At 36.3% G+C, this 17,006-nt stretch overlaps 1 non-coding gene across 1 annotated transcript; it reads left to right on the top strand.

The window, feature by feature from the left end:
* Positions 1-1,553: 1,553 nt before the first annotated feature.
* On the top strand, positions 1,554-1,656 carry LOC132647653 (U6 spliceosomal RNA). Its single transcript, XR_009585999.1, has one exon. It is a non-coding gene; the product is annotated as a U6 spliceosomal RNA (small nuclear RNA).
* Positions 1,657-17,006: the final 15,350 nt, after the last annotated feature.

Here is a 17,006-nt window from a genome sequence, read left to right on the forward strand (position 1 = left end):
AGCACTGGCTAGCCTGGAATTCACTGTGTAGACTGGGTTGGCCCCAAACTCACAGACTTTTGCCTGTCTCCTAAGTTCATGTTTTCTACTGTAAAAAAATGCATACTTCATAATAAATATGGAAGATTTTTACTTCTGACCAAAGAGATGACCTCCAGAAATAGTATGATATATGTGATGTATACTTCTTGGCAATTGATAATTAGTCAAACTATGTAAATGTTATTTAGAACGTGTGGTGGGAGAGGAGATCCTCAAGTCGTATGCATAGCTTAAGAGATATTGACAGTTGATGGCTTCTGGGAGAAGGAATCACTTTTAGGGGGTGAAGGTCACTGGTAGGTTGTCCATCCTCAAGTGCATGACCCCACACACATGTACATATGGGCAACATTATCCTTGGACCCACTAGGTTATTTTTTTAAGAAACACCATTTGGAAGGAGATATGTGGGGAAGGGACTCCAGGAGCACTGGAGGGAAAGTTTGAGAGAGTGGGTATAATCAAGATACAGTATATACCTGTATACAATTAAAAAAAATAAAAAGATGGTGATTAATTTTGACTATTAATTTGACTGGAGTTAGAATCACCCAGAAAAGACATATCTCTATATGTGTCTATTTGTATTTGGGTGTTCCCAGAAAGGTTTTACTGAGAAAGAAAGGCTTGTCCTGGATGTTGGTGACACCATACAATAGCGGAAGACCCATGAATGAAACTGGGGAAGGTAAACAGAACCCTATATGATGTCTCTCTCTCTCTCTCTCTCTCTCTCTCTCTCTCTCTCTCTCTCTCTCTCTCTCTCTCTCTCTCTCTCTCTCTCTCTCCTTCCTGACTATGGACATGACACAACAGGCTATATCACACTCCCTACCATGTCTTCGTTACCTAAACAGACAGCATCCTTTCAAACTGAGAACACAAAATAAACTCTATCTTCCTTACATTGTTTCTTTCTGATAATTTTCTTCATTGTTTTGTTTATTTAATCACTTTACAACCTCCTCCTTCCTCTCCTCCCAGCCCTCCCCTCTCCTCCATTCTCCTTAAAGAAGGAGAGGCCACCCATGGGTAGTAACCCACCCTGGCACATCAAGTCACAGTAGGACTACGCACATCCTCTCCCACTGAGGCCAAAAGGCAACCCAGCTATGGGAAAGAAATCCGAAGGTAATCAACAAAGTCAGAGACAGTCCCTACTCCAATTGTTATGGGATCCTCATGATGACCAAGATGTTCATCTGCTACATATGTGTAAAGGGCCTAGGTCCAGCCTACGTTTGTTCTTTTGTTGGTAATCCAGTCTCTGTGAGCCCCAAGTTACTCTTTAGGTCTTTTGGGTTGTCCTTGACCCCTCTGGCTCAATGTCCTTCTTCCCACTTTTACACAAGACTCCCAGATCTCCACCAACTGTTTGGCGCTGTGGGTCTTTTCATCTATTTCAATCCTCCACTGGATGAAGCCTCTCAGAAGACAGTCATGCCGGGCACCTGTCTGCAAGCATAGCAGAGTATCATTGGGTTTCAAGTTGGGCTAATCATTGGTTATGATTGCTTTGGCAGCACATATACTAAAATTAGAATTATACAGAGAGGATTTGCATGGCCCCTTTGCAAGAATGACAGGCAAATTTGTGAAGCATTCCATATTTTTAAGAATATAGAAGCACACACACACTACAACATCAAAGTAACAGGAATTAACAGTCATTGGTCATTAATATCTCTCAACATCAATGGACTCAATTCTTCGATATCAGTAAATAGTCTTATAGACTGGGTGCAACAACAGAATCCATAATTCTGCTGCATGCAAGAAACAAAACTCAACAATAAAGATAGACACTACCACTGAGTAAGGGGCTGGGAAAGTATTTTCTGAGCAAATGGACTGAAGAAGCAAGGTGGAGTAATCATTCTAATATTTAATCAAATAGACTTTCAACCAAAAGTAATCAAAGAGATGGGGAAGAATAATTCATATTCATCAAAGGAAAAATCTACTAAGATGACATCTCAGTTCTGAATATCTATGCCCCAAATGCAAGAGCACCCATATTTGTTAAAGAAATAGTATTAAAGCTTAAACCACACATAAAACTCCACACATTAATAGTGAAAGATGTCAACAGCCCACTCTCACCAATGGACCATCAAAACAGAAACTAAACAGAGACATAATGAAACTAGCTGACGTTATAAATAAAATAGACCTAACAGATGTCTACAGAACATTCTACCCTACCACAAATAATATACCTTCTCCTCAGAGTCTTCTCCAAAATTGACCATACAGTCCATCACAAAGCAAGACTCAACAGATACAAGAAAATTAAAAAATATTCTCTGGTAATTTATCACAGCGATGAAATATGTAACTAACAGAGATAGGTGGTGATTTGAGAGATTAATTAAACAGCTGAAAAGCCATCATGAGATTTAGGAAAAGAGAAACTGATTCAGTTAAAAGGAATCAGGAGATTTCATGCATGTGTACTATTTTTTTTTCAAGTAGTAAAAGAGTACAAGAGAAAGAGAAATAGAGAAAAGCATTTTCCAAACTTTGTTATATTGGTACTGGAACATGGCTGATAAATTGCAGGAGCACAATTGCGATTTAATTTTAAGCCCAAAGTATTAGGATTTATACAGAAAAAAAAATAAAACCACTATAGTGTATTTGAATAACTAAAGTCGAATGCTAGAACCTTGAAGAACTATGATTATTCTATCAAAACTGTAAGGCAACTTGAGAGCAGAAATAAGTGGATCTCAGGGTGGAAAGCTGCCAATCCACACTGGCTACTAAAATACTCTTTTTAAAACTTTTTATGCATTACATAAGCTTTTATCAACATCCTCTCAGGCTCAAGACTAGACCTAAGTTAAATAACGTTTGTTGGCAAGTTGTCTTTTATGCCGTATGATAATTCACAGTTGCATTTTTAAATAAAAACAACCATGCATATCTTACTTACTAAATACATTCTCCATTAAATGAAAGGTGTTCACTAGAGAAATGACTGACTCTGGGTAGAGCAGGGGAGGTCAGATCAGGATGGAGCATCTTCCTATATAGTAGAGTGATCTGTGTAAAGAATGGTGGATCAGAAGGACATAAGGTCGGCTTTACATGTCTCCTTTGACAAAATCTTAAAAGCTTAGGCTATAAAAGTAACGATCACACAATAGTATAAGCCTGAATAAAACAGTAAGTTTATCCTAAAATATGTGAATGTATAAATGAAGAATGAAAGTGCCTCCTTAAGAGTGGAGAGGCCAAAACCAAACCGTAACGAATATCCATAAGTAAATCACACTCACCTATGTCATGTCAACTGATCTGGACAAAACTTGTAAGGAGACACTAAAACTATCAGATACAAGCTTGAGGGGGCAAAGGCTCTTTATTAATGCACAAACTATTTTTCCATAGCAGCTTCTTGTGTACAAAGAAGACGGTACAATTCTTAATAGACGTCTGAGATACACAAGAGATCAAGTTAACATGATGACTTATGGTGAAAAGTCAACATCATCTTTGCTTCCATGTGCACAGACAGATGTGCAATTCACACTGAAAAACATGTAGAAACCTGGACAGGGCGTGGTGGCACACTCCCTTAATTCCAGCACTCAGAGGCAGCCTGTGAGTTTGAGGCCAGCCTGGTCTACAAAGAGAGACCAGGACAGCCAGGGCTACATAGATGAACCGTGTCTCAAAAAACAAAACAAGAAAGACATAAACAGCTGGGCTAAAATCGCTGTCATTCTATCTCTAACTTTGGGTTTTGGTCTCTGTGTGCTGCATTATTGGGAACTTTCTGCATTATTATTCAATTTATATCTTTACATGAGAAAAATTATGTCTGAGTCTTTTTAGAAAATCCTAAAATTAACTTTACCTGGCCACTATTTGGAAGTCTTCCTAATGCCCTGGACATCATTAAACACAGATAGGCACATAGCTAGATGAGACCATTTCTTCAGGAATCTTCTTGAGCTACCTGTCGCTGAAATAACTTGAGGAGTACATTGGTGCAGGGTAAAAAAAGACAATTGACAAACCCTGACTGGCCAGGATAATAATTTACAGATTCAAGGCCTCTTTTTATTATAGGCTTAGAGGTCTCTAAAAGTGTATTTTAAAAATAGGGGGTGCACTCTTTAAGGAATAAAACTCAGTAAACAAGATAGAGTAAAATAAACTTTTCCTACTTTACCACATAGATGATGATACATATAGTAAAACAAGTTAGGTATTAGTTTTTTGCTGTTCATAAAATGACCGGTTCAAATATTTTCTCTTTGCCTGGAATGGTCTCATACTACAAACATTGCCACACTACAAGCAGGCTGTCAGATATTAAATGTGGTTGCTTTAGAGTATACATTCTCTAGTTTCTTTAAATTAGAGTTATAAGACTAATAATAATAATAACAATCTGTCCTGTTTGTATTTTCTAATTGTAACTGAACATGTAAGCCTGGACATATAATGAAAAATCAAGGACATAATCTGTACCACTTGGATAATCATTGGTCTGTCTTTGTTCTGTGAAACTTGTACAAATTTAGAAGCGCCTGGTTCCAAGTCAATCAGAGCCACAGAATCAGTTGACTGCCAGAGAGACAGAGCTACAGAAGTGGCCTGCTTGCTAGACAGTCAACTGAGAGATTCCCCTCACGATCGTGCCTGACTCACTCCCTCCACTTACCAATTCCTTATCTCCTCTGCAGGCCACCCTGTCAGCAAACACCCTCCACTCTCCTCTCTGTGCTGGCGAATGATCCCCAGAAGGACCCTGACAACAGAGAAGGTGTATTCTTTCAGCAGCAATTTTCTGCATACATCTATCGGGTGCTCAGGAGAAACAGAATAACAAAGAAAACTCTGACTCTACCCCAAGCCTCGTTCCTAGAATAGGCCAGAGTCTAGAGAGAGACTGTCCATGTGATATGAAAGGGAAAGTCTGCAGAAAGCAAACACTGGAACAAATGCTAACAGGAAACCACCAGCAGTGTTAAGTTGTACCTTAAGACACGGTAGTGAACACTCAGAAGAGCTGAAGAGTATTGCACACTGAAGGCAAGGCACATTTCCCAAACTGCTTGAGTCTGGGTCTCTTTTTCTAGTTTCAAGGATGTAAAGTTGATGCTTCTATACAAGCTCTTTCTCTTACAGTATTTAGTCCTATAAATTTACTATTTCACGCTGTATTCATTGCGGCACATTTGACTCCGTGAGTTATGTTTTCATCTCAATATTATCTCCATATATGTATATAAATGTATATGTGTAAACATAAATGTATACATACATACATGCATGTATATATGTATGAATATGTATACACAGACAGGAATATATGTAAATAGACAGGCAGAGAGATAGACAGACAGATAGATAGATATACATGCATGTGTGTGTAGGATTTTACATCGTCCAGGCTGGCCTCAAACTCACTACATAGCTGAGGATGACCCTGAACTCTCAAAACTCTTACTGACACCTCCCAAGTATTGGGATTAAAAGTATTCCATCGTACCCAGGTTCAACATATTTTCTATTTTTGATATTTCCTTTGAAAAAAAGATTGCTCAAGATTCATTACTTAATGCTGTAACATCTGCCAATTTCTCGTGTTTCATTTTGTTTCTGTTCTCTGCTTTTCCTACATGGTGATTGCAAAAGCTATTTGGTATGCTTTCACTCTTAATTTTGAAAAAAGTTTATTTTAGTGTGTGTGTGTGTGTGTGTGTGTGTATGTGTGTGTGTAGCAGTGTGCATGTGAACCAACATGCTGATACCTGAGGAGGTCAGAAGAGAGGGCCAGATCCCCTGGGCATGATTTTGTAGGCAGTTGCAAGCTGCTCAACATGGAAACTAGGAATTTTGCCCTTCAAGAGAAGCAGCAAGAGCTCTTACCTGCTCGGTTATCATTCCAGCCTCTGTATGTCAATAGTTTTGAAGCTTGTTATGTTACCCAACATGTAACCAGGCTTGGAAAATGGTCTCTGGGCACACTTGAGTGTGTCTCTACTATAGCTGGGTGGAATGTTCTAACTTGTCTGCTGTTGTGGTCTTCACTGCCATGAAGTTCAAATTTACTGTTTCTTTATTGACCCTCTCTCCTCCCCCATGTTTATTCTGCTGTCAAAGTAGACACTTGAGTGAATATAATTTTGCCATTACTCCTTCCTCCTTTAAAACTGTGGATGTTGCTTTGTCTATGTAGGTGCCATGATGATACACTTGAATTTACACTTCTCTAGCTTCCTGTCGAATAAGCATTTTCTTTTAATGACATTCTGTGGCTTTTACTGCTGCTTCTAATTAAGTATAGCCAACTCTATTAATCACTTTCTCTTTGCTGTAACCACATACCTTTTAAGAATCAACCTACTAGGAGGTTTGTTTTTTTTTTTTATGTTGGCTAAAATGTTTGAGGGACATAGTCCATGTGTCCAGGGAGTGGGCATAGTGGTGTGAGAGGGGTGGTTAGAGTATTTTTGAGGCCCAAAAGCAAAGGGAAGACATGAAGTAGAGCAGAGCTAGAAATTTCAGGCTAGTCTCCCGTGACCCACATCCTTCCCTAAGACTTCGCCTCCTAACGGTGTCGTACGATCTAAAACAATGGGAACCATGCGTCCAAACACATGACCTCCTGGGATCATTTCCCATTCCAACCACAGTGAAACCCCTGCCCTTGTTAAAGAGCTGTTTGTGCGGTATTCCTGAATCCATCCTGCCACCTTCAATTTATATATCTTTATTTCAAAAGTGAGCTTCTTGCCTGGCAGTGGTGGCACACACCTGTAATAAATACACCCAGCACTAGGTAGGCAGACACTGCTGAATATCTGAGGCTGAGGTTAGCCTGGTCAATCGAACAAGCTCAAGGACAATCAGGGATGTACAGAGAAACCCCGTCTTAAAAACCAAAATAATAATAATAATAATATATTATATTATTATGTATATAATGTACATTAATATATAATATTATTACATATTATGTTGTATGTTAATATATAATATATTATAATATTTTAAATATTAATATACATATTGATCTTCTTGCAGGAAGTATATACATTAAGCTTTGTTTCTCTATAGACCTACAGTCTTTGACTGATAGCTCATTACTATACCTTTGAGATTGTCAGCTTCTGTCTTCGGGATTATCATGAACACTTTTAAATAATGAGACAAGATAGAATCATTGCAAGGATACGCGTACTATTGTAAGGATAAGTAGAATAGAATAAAACCAATGTTAATAATGAGAAATATATGTGTTACAATTCTTAGAGGTTTTGCTGAGCAAAAGTAACGTAAGTATTCTTTAGCCCTATAGAGATCATCTAGCGTCATCCTTTTAGCTACTCTGAGGACAAACTATGAGTTTATAAACTATGAATCTTTTTACTTTGTTCCTGCTGTCAACTAAATTGTGTTGCCCCATGATTCATATTGTGAATCCCTAAACTCTAATATGAAGCCACTCGATGATGGGGCCTTTGGAAGGTAGTGAAGATCAAATTAGGTTTTGAGAGTGGGGCCTTCATGGTAGGATTAGTAACCAAACCTGCAGAGAAAAATTCTATGTTCTGTTCTAAGGACAAAAGTATCTCACTCCCTGTCTGACTCTCTCTTCGCTCCTTTTGCCTTCCCCTTTCCTTTCCAGCCCTTCCACGTGGGCACGTAGATTATACATGAGGTCACAGCTATGTGTACAACTGTGCTAAAGACAAGAACAGAAAGCAGGAAATGAAACCTAGCTGACTACAACCTTGACCTTGAGCTTTCAAGTTTCTAGAATTATAAGGAATGACATTTATGTATAAAGCACACAGTCCACGATATGTTCTTATTTCAGAGTATTATAAACACCAAAAGAAATCTCCTTAAGTGGTTGGAATTAGACTCTACAGGAACTCTCTCCCCACTGCCAGACTGAATAAAGATGAGTTTAAAAGATTTTTTAAACTATTATTTGACAGTGACTGCAAAGAATATTATTGAAGGATAAAATAATAATTGATACATTGTTGATATAATTCATAAAACCATAAAGTTTGTAAAACTTTGAAATGAGAAACGAAGATGGTTAAGGCAAATATAAATTCTTGGGCTTAGGATTTGGGGACATGCACATTAAAATAGCTGCAAAGTTATAAATGAAATATTTTATTGCAATTTTGTGGCAGAATGGATACATAAAATCCACTATCAGAACTTTATTTTGTTGATACTTTGAAGGAGAAAGATTTTATAATATCGTTCATGCTCCATATAATTAATTACCATAGAATTATGTGTATTTTAATAAGGTATTAACATTTGTTGATTTAATTTAATTTTATTTCTTTTGATTGAATCTTGTTATTTTCCTGTAGTCCTATCATCAACAAACACTGATATTGTATTTCACTTGGTTAATAACAATATCAGTATAATAAATAAAATAAACACATATTCAGAAACAGAAATGTTGTATTCTAATATGAAGACTGAGGACAATTGTTACTCCTTTTTGTATCTCTTTTTGGTCCTCAGGAAAACTGCATAGCTGTGAGGTGATCCTGAAATCTCATGCATTCATTCGAATACTACAGCATCAAATAATAAATGGTCAGTTTTGAAAACATAGATGAACAATTTTTATTCATATTCAGGAATATATATTGTTTATATGTGTACATTATATATATATATATATATATATTGAAAAAGTGGCCATAAATTTGAAAAAAAGCAAGGAAGGAGTAAATGTTGTAATTGTATTATACTCTCAAAATTGAGAAAGAAAAATGATTTAAAACCACTTTATGAATGTCTGTCATTTTAACTGTAGATTCTGGACATACACTAACAGTTTTTCACTTCCTGAAACTTTGTCAGACCCCGAAGACTAAAAGGCTGAAAAGTCACCTTTTGCATATTCACTTAGAATAAATGTTCTGACTATGTTTATGCTTCACCAATCAGATGTGTAAGCTGAAACTTGAATTTAAATTGGACTAAGTGGAGGAGGAGAACCAGGTGTGAGGTATCTGCTTTGCTAGTCAGAATGGCAGTAGAGCAGAGAGGTTATGGGACTTGCTGGATCAGCAGTTTCCTATTCTGTCCACAACTTCATGCTGGAAGCATGTGGCTCCTACACACACTCAGTCCTGTATAATAGACTTAGGAGCTGTTGGAGCTTGTGCTTAGATGCCTGTTTTTTCAATCCTTTTCTCCAGCTTCTGTTTGTCATTGTATTTAGGTTGTCAGTGTTTTTCTGCTAGTATTAGCTAAAGTAGGTTCAGTACACTATGGCGAAACAGTCAAAGAATTGTTAACAACAGCAATAATTCATCCAAAATAGCTTAGGCAAAATGTCCCAGGCTCATCTGAAAATATTAGTGATCTTGGAAATGTCTGCATAGATATTTATGTAAAAGGAATTTCAATTCCAATAAATTTACCAGCAATCTTAAGTGGCTAATATACAACATTTCTGAGTACTTTAGACTAAGAAATTTAATGTTTATTTCAGGGAAAACCCATTATCAACTTAGAGAAACAGACTAAGTTTTGACAGACTAGTCTAAATAGAATGCTTTGCAGTCTCAGCCAATGGTCTTTGCTTTTTTTCCAAGTCTGTTGTTCTAAGCATCATTTTAGGCATTTGTTTTTTCTCATATCTTGTTTTTATGCTACCATCGATCACTTTAATACAGAAGTTAATATCAAACGAATAGAAAAAGAACACATTCCTATATCATAAGTTGTTGTCTTATTATTTGGACAAAGCAATTCCTTTTAAGTTTGGCGAGGATGATGAAAATCAGATAGAAAAGGAAACCCATTTTCTGAGTGCAAATAAATCATGATGAAGGAGATGAGAAAGCAAATAGGTTTACGATGTTATGTTCCAGTTTTGTATAGATTTGTGTGAGTTAAACAGTGCTAAAATTTTTATGAGTCAGGAGGAAGTGAATGACATAAAGACATGGCAATACTGAAATACCGCAAAATCCTAGGCACTGGAATCAGCCTCAGCCATACAATATTAATGACAGTGTGGTGCAATATGCTTAGTGACAGAATTTTCTGTAGTGGAGATGGAAGTCAACTCAGCTTGGCAAGGAAATGCAAAGCCGAAGATGTGTCCTCTAAGATCCGGAAGCTCGATAGAGATGGCGCTGGGTAGAGTACAGTGGAATTTTAAACAAGATAGTTAAGGGTGTGTCAGCATGATTATAAAGCAAGTTATAATTTATGCAGATGTAGTGAATTGAGCAACACATGGCCAAGGCTCACCCCTGGTTAGATACCATACTGTGAACTAAGCACTGAAGAAAAGATCATATCTGAGTGTCATTATGGTGATTATTGTGAACGAACTTCAACAACACGCTGAGAATTATGCAATCATAAAAGGATATTTGGAACTGTCTTCTTCGAATTCTTCCATAAATCTATCCACCTACACTTTCATTCACTTCAGGAAAATTCTGTAATATGAGTTTTGGTCTCCTGCCCGCAGTCTGTCCACCAACTAGGGTTTCTGGCCCTGCCATTGCTTTGAGTGTAGATTCTGTTTGCCATTCATGGTACCTCCCTTTGCTAAGGAATTGTCTGGCTAATGTAGTCTCTTTTTCTTGAAGGCTAGATAATTCCATAATCTTTCATTCTCTGTAGCTTATCCATTCTAACATATGAAAAAAGAAATTGTCCATCACCATTATTACAATTGGAGAGGAGATTCAAACACGTTGTTGTTTTTCATTTCCTTCAGCGCGGTCACAGAGCCAGAGACAAATTAGTACCTGTTGATTCAATACTTTGATGGGTTTTTTCTTACTTTAACTGCTTCATTTTACTTTGTAATGAAATGTAAACATATATGGCCAGGGAAGTTTCTCTAAGAAGAAGGAGTTCCTGGTCAGATGTAAATGAGTAGGAAGCACTGAAAGCAAGAAGGCAACAGACTGTAGAACACTATGTTGTGTTCAAGACATGAAAATGCTAGAGTTATTGAGGTATACTGAGTGAAGAAGAAAAAAGAAATTGAGTCAGAGAAGTCAGAAGACATGTCACACACAACCTTTTGGAGTACGAAAAGAGGTATGGATTCCACTCCAGGCACGTTAGAAGCCACCAGAGAGCATTCAACAGAAAAAGATGGGCTCTTTTTTATATGTGCTTCTCAAAATTCATCTTATTACCTTGTGGCAATGGGGGCCCCAAAATCAAATGGTTTCAGTGCACAAGTGTGTGATACAAATGGGAGACTCAATATGTGCTTGTCAGGTACTGGGTATGTTATTTGCTATTTTTTTGAGCTGTGGCAACAAAGCAAAAAAAAAAAAAAAAAAAAAAAAAAAAAAAAGGACCTTTAACAACTTCTTCAGTTTTTTTTTTTTTTTTTTTACTGTGTATACACAATTCTACCCTTTAATAAAATAAAGAAAATGGGGAGAAATGTGTTGTTCCAAAGAAGATGAGAATCAATGGTTCTGTTTTGCACATAACATTGAAATCTCTATTTGTCATCAACATGTCATGACTTTAGTTACATATAAGTTACTCCTGAGCTCACAAGCAGTGCTAAGGACCCACGTAGAATTTTGAAGCTAAACATACAGGTAAAAAAGTCAGGCACAAAGCAAGCCTCAACAGATAAAAGAAGGCTGAGATAATCCCAAATAATCCTAAAGCTACACCTCAACAATAACAGAACTAGCAAAAAACCTACACATGCATGGAAACTGAACAACTCTCTACTTAATGACAGCTGGGTCAGGGAAAAAATAAAGAAGTAGATTAAAGACTTCCTAGAACTCATTGAAAATGAGGGCACAATTTACCCAAACTTATGGGACACAGTGAAAACATGGCTAAGAGGTATAGCACTAAGTGCCTTCATAAAGAAATTTGAGACATGTCATACAAACAACTCCATGGCACACCTGAAAGTCCTATGGGGAAAAAAAAAATCAAACACATCCAAGAGGAGTAGACAGTTGGAAATAATCAAACTCAGGGCTGAAATCAATAAGTTAGAAACAAAGAAAACAATTCAAAGAATCAACAAAATCAAGAGCTGGGTCATTGAGAAAATTAACAAGATAAACAAACGCTTAGCCAAAGTAACTAAAAGGCAGAGAGACAGTATACAAATTAACAAAATCAGAAATGAAAGGAGGACATAAAGACAGGCACTGAAGAAATATTAAGAATCATTAGGTCATTGAATATTCATGATTGTATGTAAAAAAAAAAAAAAAACAACTATAGAATTGGAAGCAAAATGTTCTTGTGCCTGTAAAGGATCATACCTCTACTTCTGAGCAAGGTAATCAAATGAGTAATTAAGCAGAACGTAGTCACTGAACAAACTATAATACCCAAAGTGTGATATACATTTCCAGCTTCTCCAGTGATGGGATATGTCATTACATGCTGTGATTTTTTATTTTTTTTATTTTTTGCTACTCAAATATTTGTTTGTTTTTTCAATTCTCCTATTACACACCCAGCATACAGCCATCTGTACATTTCATAAACTCTTCACAAAAAAGAACCTCTCTATAAGCATTCTATGCCAAATTGTCAAACAATAATATTGATGAGATCATTAAGTTAGTGTGACAATAAACTGAAAGTAAAATGTGTATGAATAAAATCTAAGACTATGTCTGACAGTGGTTGATTGAACTCATAGCTCTTTTTTATATTCCCTTCATGTTTAGAATGCTAATCTTGCTCAAAGAAAACATGTCTATGGCATCAACACTGTGGGGAAAAACAGACAATATTCTACCCTAATATCTCAGCTGAGGAGGAAGTAGAGAGATAAGTCACAGGACAAAGAAGCCTACCATGGTGCAAAGTCTATGACCACATTTGTCTACTTGAAAATAAATGATAGCAAATGTATCTTCACGAAGACTTCCTTCAGTATTGTCAAAACACTTCACCTACGTTAGCAGATATAGTTTGATATGTAAGACCTGATGATAGTCTTTGAAGAAGCATTAGGCATTTGAAGCATATTATTTTCCATGAGCTGCCTCTGACTCAGGACAGCCTTATGCCACTTACAGTAACAGAGAGGACACTGATTTTTCTCCAAATGTCTTCTCTTAAGAAACTAGTACATGTCATTCATGCTCCCTTTAGGATCCTTCCTGTCCTGTAGAACATCTCCAGATCTTTCAACAAACCGTTCTGTTCTGCAGAGTTTACCTCTCTAATTATTCACTGTTGTTTCTGACTTAAGCACAGCATTGGGAATTCAGCAGTGAGTGTTGCTACATAGTCTGCAGAACTGTGCATGATAGACAAAAATAGACACCTGGAAAGATGTCTTCTCAGCTTGCTATAGATTTCAAACCCTTCTTCCTCTTAGTTTCCATGTCCAAAGGAATAACAGCAAGTGTCATATTTCAGTCATATGTAACAATACACATAAAATTCTAGAAAAACAAAAAAGGATAGAAAGAAATGATATAGATTTATACCTCCTTTACTTAACACTAACGTTATCCCTAGTTCTAGTTCAGGAAAAAAAAAAAAAACCTGTAGAGTCATAAAAGTAAATGTGCTTATTTAATCCTGTAGAGAATGAGAGAGGACATAGAGCTAGAGGAAACAAAGTCAGGCAACTTAGTAACAGTTTAGATGATACTATAAACCTTTTGATGCAATCTGAAGCCAAGACTTAGTATAATTCTTCCTCTAACAATCAAGGAAAATATCCTCCTGGGCAGAGATAATGCTTTCTTCAGGCACTCTTAAGACCCAGCTAACTGAATTTTTGAAGAATCAACATTTATCACTTCGGTTCCTTAACCAGTGTCTGCCAATGTAATTTGAGTTAAATGGAAATGCCTCAGTCATCCTTGCTCAATCCAAACTTTCTTCATTCTAAACTTTTTATGGCTCTCACTTCCAGGGAAGTGGGAATACAAGTAATTTTCTACAAGAGGAGAAATGGAGGATGTCTTTTCTGATTTCAGCATTCTGCTTCCTTCAGGCATGAAGGCATCGAGGCATTGTCAATGGTTTCCTGTTTTGCACTCTTCTGACCAAAGGTCCACATTTATTGGATGGCCATCCGAGGTTAGTAGTTCATACTGTGACCACAGATTCATATTTTTCTCTATGCAAACCAAAGAAACCCCTGAACACATTTGAATCTTTTCTCAAAATAAAAAAAATCATTTGTTGTCTTCACAAGCTTGAAATCAAAACATAGGTGAGTCCATTAGTTTGTCCTAAAAAGAGCAAACTTTCCTTTTAGATTAAAACTACTGACTTTCTTAACCTTTTCAATATGTCCTTTGAAGGTTTTGTCTTTAGAAAGAGATGGAGTTCTAACATATGCTCTGGCACAAATGATTCTCTCGGATTTTAGAGCCAAAAGAGACTGGTCCCATTCATCAGTCATAGTAACAACCACTGATGACACCCGTGATTAATGCACATCCAAGTCCTAGGTAAACTGAAGGTTGTGTTGTTGAACTCTGTGGTTTGTTAATATCCTCTCTGGATATTTCATACTCTTATTAATGACTCACTCATTGGAAGTCATTTTATTGAAAAAATTATATGATGAAAAAAATTATATATTGAAAAAATTTATACTGGGTACAAATTATTATGCTATATCTACTTTAAATAAGAATTTTAAATAAGATCTATCTTAAATAAGAATTTTTATAGATATAGCCAAATATAATTTGCGTATATAGTAAAACATATGAAATATAACTGATACGATGAATAAAGGAATCATTGCTGCTAGTTCAGAAGAAAGGAGAGCATGTCATGATTTGAACTGGTCCAGTGGGTAGGTAGAGTTTGAGAAGGGACAGGTGAAAAGATCCAACCAGATAGAGGAGTGTGAAAGTGCGTGTGTGTGGTTCAAAGAACTGAAGCATATAATTGTAGGAAAATTTAAAAGCCATGTTTGTAGTATAGTTTTGAGGCCAGGAATTGTCAGCAAAGGCATTTAGTCTTCTGAGAGCTGGAGTCATTCTCTTTACTGAACAGTTTTTACTCTGGAAGAAGGCCTTCTTTCCTAAAGAGGATATACTTGTCTGATTGTAGCTTTCTTTACCTGAAATTCATCCTCATGTTTCCATCTTTTCACTACACTGCTATCCTGAACCCCATTATTCTACTTAGTTCTTACTAATCCTTCAGATATTAGCAGAAATACCCCATCTTCAAGAAGGCATTCTTAAATCTACCTTGTCAGTCAGAACTACATGCTCTGTATCAAAAGATAAAAATTTAATTATACAATCCAGTTTCACAACATTGCATTTTACTGGATGTGAAATTTCCTGAGGGCTATATCCCCAGTGTATCTCCAGTGCCTATTATAATAATTGTTCAATAACTATTTCTAGATCAAATGAAAAAAATAAATACATAATGACAGTTACCAAGACAATTAATGAAACCAAGGAAGATAAAAACTTCCAGGATTTATGAAAAACAGGAGTCAATAACATTACAGTGCTCTGTAACCAGGTAGGGTTAAAAAGGGACATTCTTTATGTGGTAAAAAATTTGCAAGTTCAAGCATAATCAGTAAAATAAGTCTAGATTACACATTTGGAGAAACAGTAGGACTGTAAGCAATAAGGAAATAGCTCCATATAGCAAAGGCTTACTGTGAGTTAAATATTCATTACTTCATACAGAGATGAATAAGGCATGATATCAGCCTGTAGAGGCCATCATGGAGAGGAAAATGATAATGAGTGATGCAAATAATTAACTCTAATTTAATGTTGAAACATTATCACTAATTTAGGATAGAAGCAATTATGGGGAGTTTCAGAAAACATAGAGCATGGGAGAAATTAACTCTGCCTGGGGCATGCAGGAGGGATCTGAAGAGGTGACATTAGGCAAAGTCCTTGAGTTCATCAGGAAGCTTTACACAGAGGAATAGAATGAGGCTATTCTTGAGAAGAATGTATCAAAAGATATTAATATGTGAGTGTTCCTGGTCTATTTCAGGAATGAACAAATATGATGCAAGAGGTAAGAGAATGGATAAGTGGTTTAAGAAGAGGATGGAAAAGTAAATTTAGAAGTTTGCATACCACAGTATTCTGTAAACAGTGAGGAATGTCCATATTCTGCAAACAGAGTGTCCACTACTAAAGCTTTTTAAAGTGAGAAACTGAGTGAGATCAAACTTACTTTTTAACCCACATTTTATTTCATGCTGTGAGACAGCTCTACTGTATGATCAAGGATGTCCTCAAACTTGTGGTCCTCCTGCCTCAGCTTCCCAAGTGCTGAGATTATAGGTACACAATCCCAAACCCAGTTTCCAATCTACATTTTAAAACTCCTGAAATGTACAAGTAGATGTCTTAAGAGGGAATTCCAGTATATACAAGGCCATACTTGGTTAACAGCTACCATTAGGTGCATACCAGGAACCTACTCTTTGAATGATGGCAGATTCTGTAATAATTCTTCACATGTACTTCCACAACAAGACTTCAGCTGCCCTTGGTGACATTACCGTCAAATTCACTCTCTTTCTCTTTAGTAAGTATAGTTAGTGTCACAATCTTTATGGTTGTTTGAATATATTTTTCAGTCTATCTTTTCTAAAAAAAAAAAACATAAAATGAAATATATTTTCCTCATGTAGTTAAAAAAAAAAAGGTTTTTATCACTTCCTAACCTAGTTGGAATTTTCTGTTAAAGTATCCAAGTACATTGGTATGTGATCTCACATGAAGGTGACAACCCCAAATTGCACTTTTTTTTTTTACATATTACCATATATTTTTGTGCATAACCAAACATCTATACATATGATTGCTTTATCACTTTTAGTAAATGTGTTTGAAAACTGTGTATTTTAATGTATGACCATATTTTAATTTAAATTATAATTGTTTCTACTTGTGTTCCTCTTTTTCTATAAAAAGAGGTTTTCTTAATATGCATGATAAATATTTAATGACTCA

The sequence above is a fragment of the Meriones unguiculatus genome, chromosome 14 (genome assembly GCF_030254825.1).
Source record: "Meriones unguiculatus strain TT.TT164.6M chromosome 14, Bangor_MerUng_6.1, whole genome shotgun sequence".
In the NCBI taxonomy this organism is placed as follows: Eukaryota; Metazoa; Chordata; class Mammalia; order Rodentia; family Muridae; genus Meriones; species Meriones unguiculatus.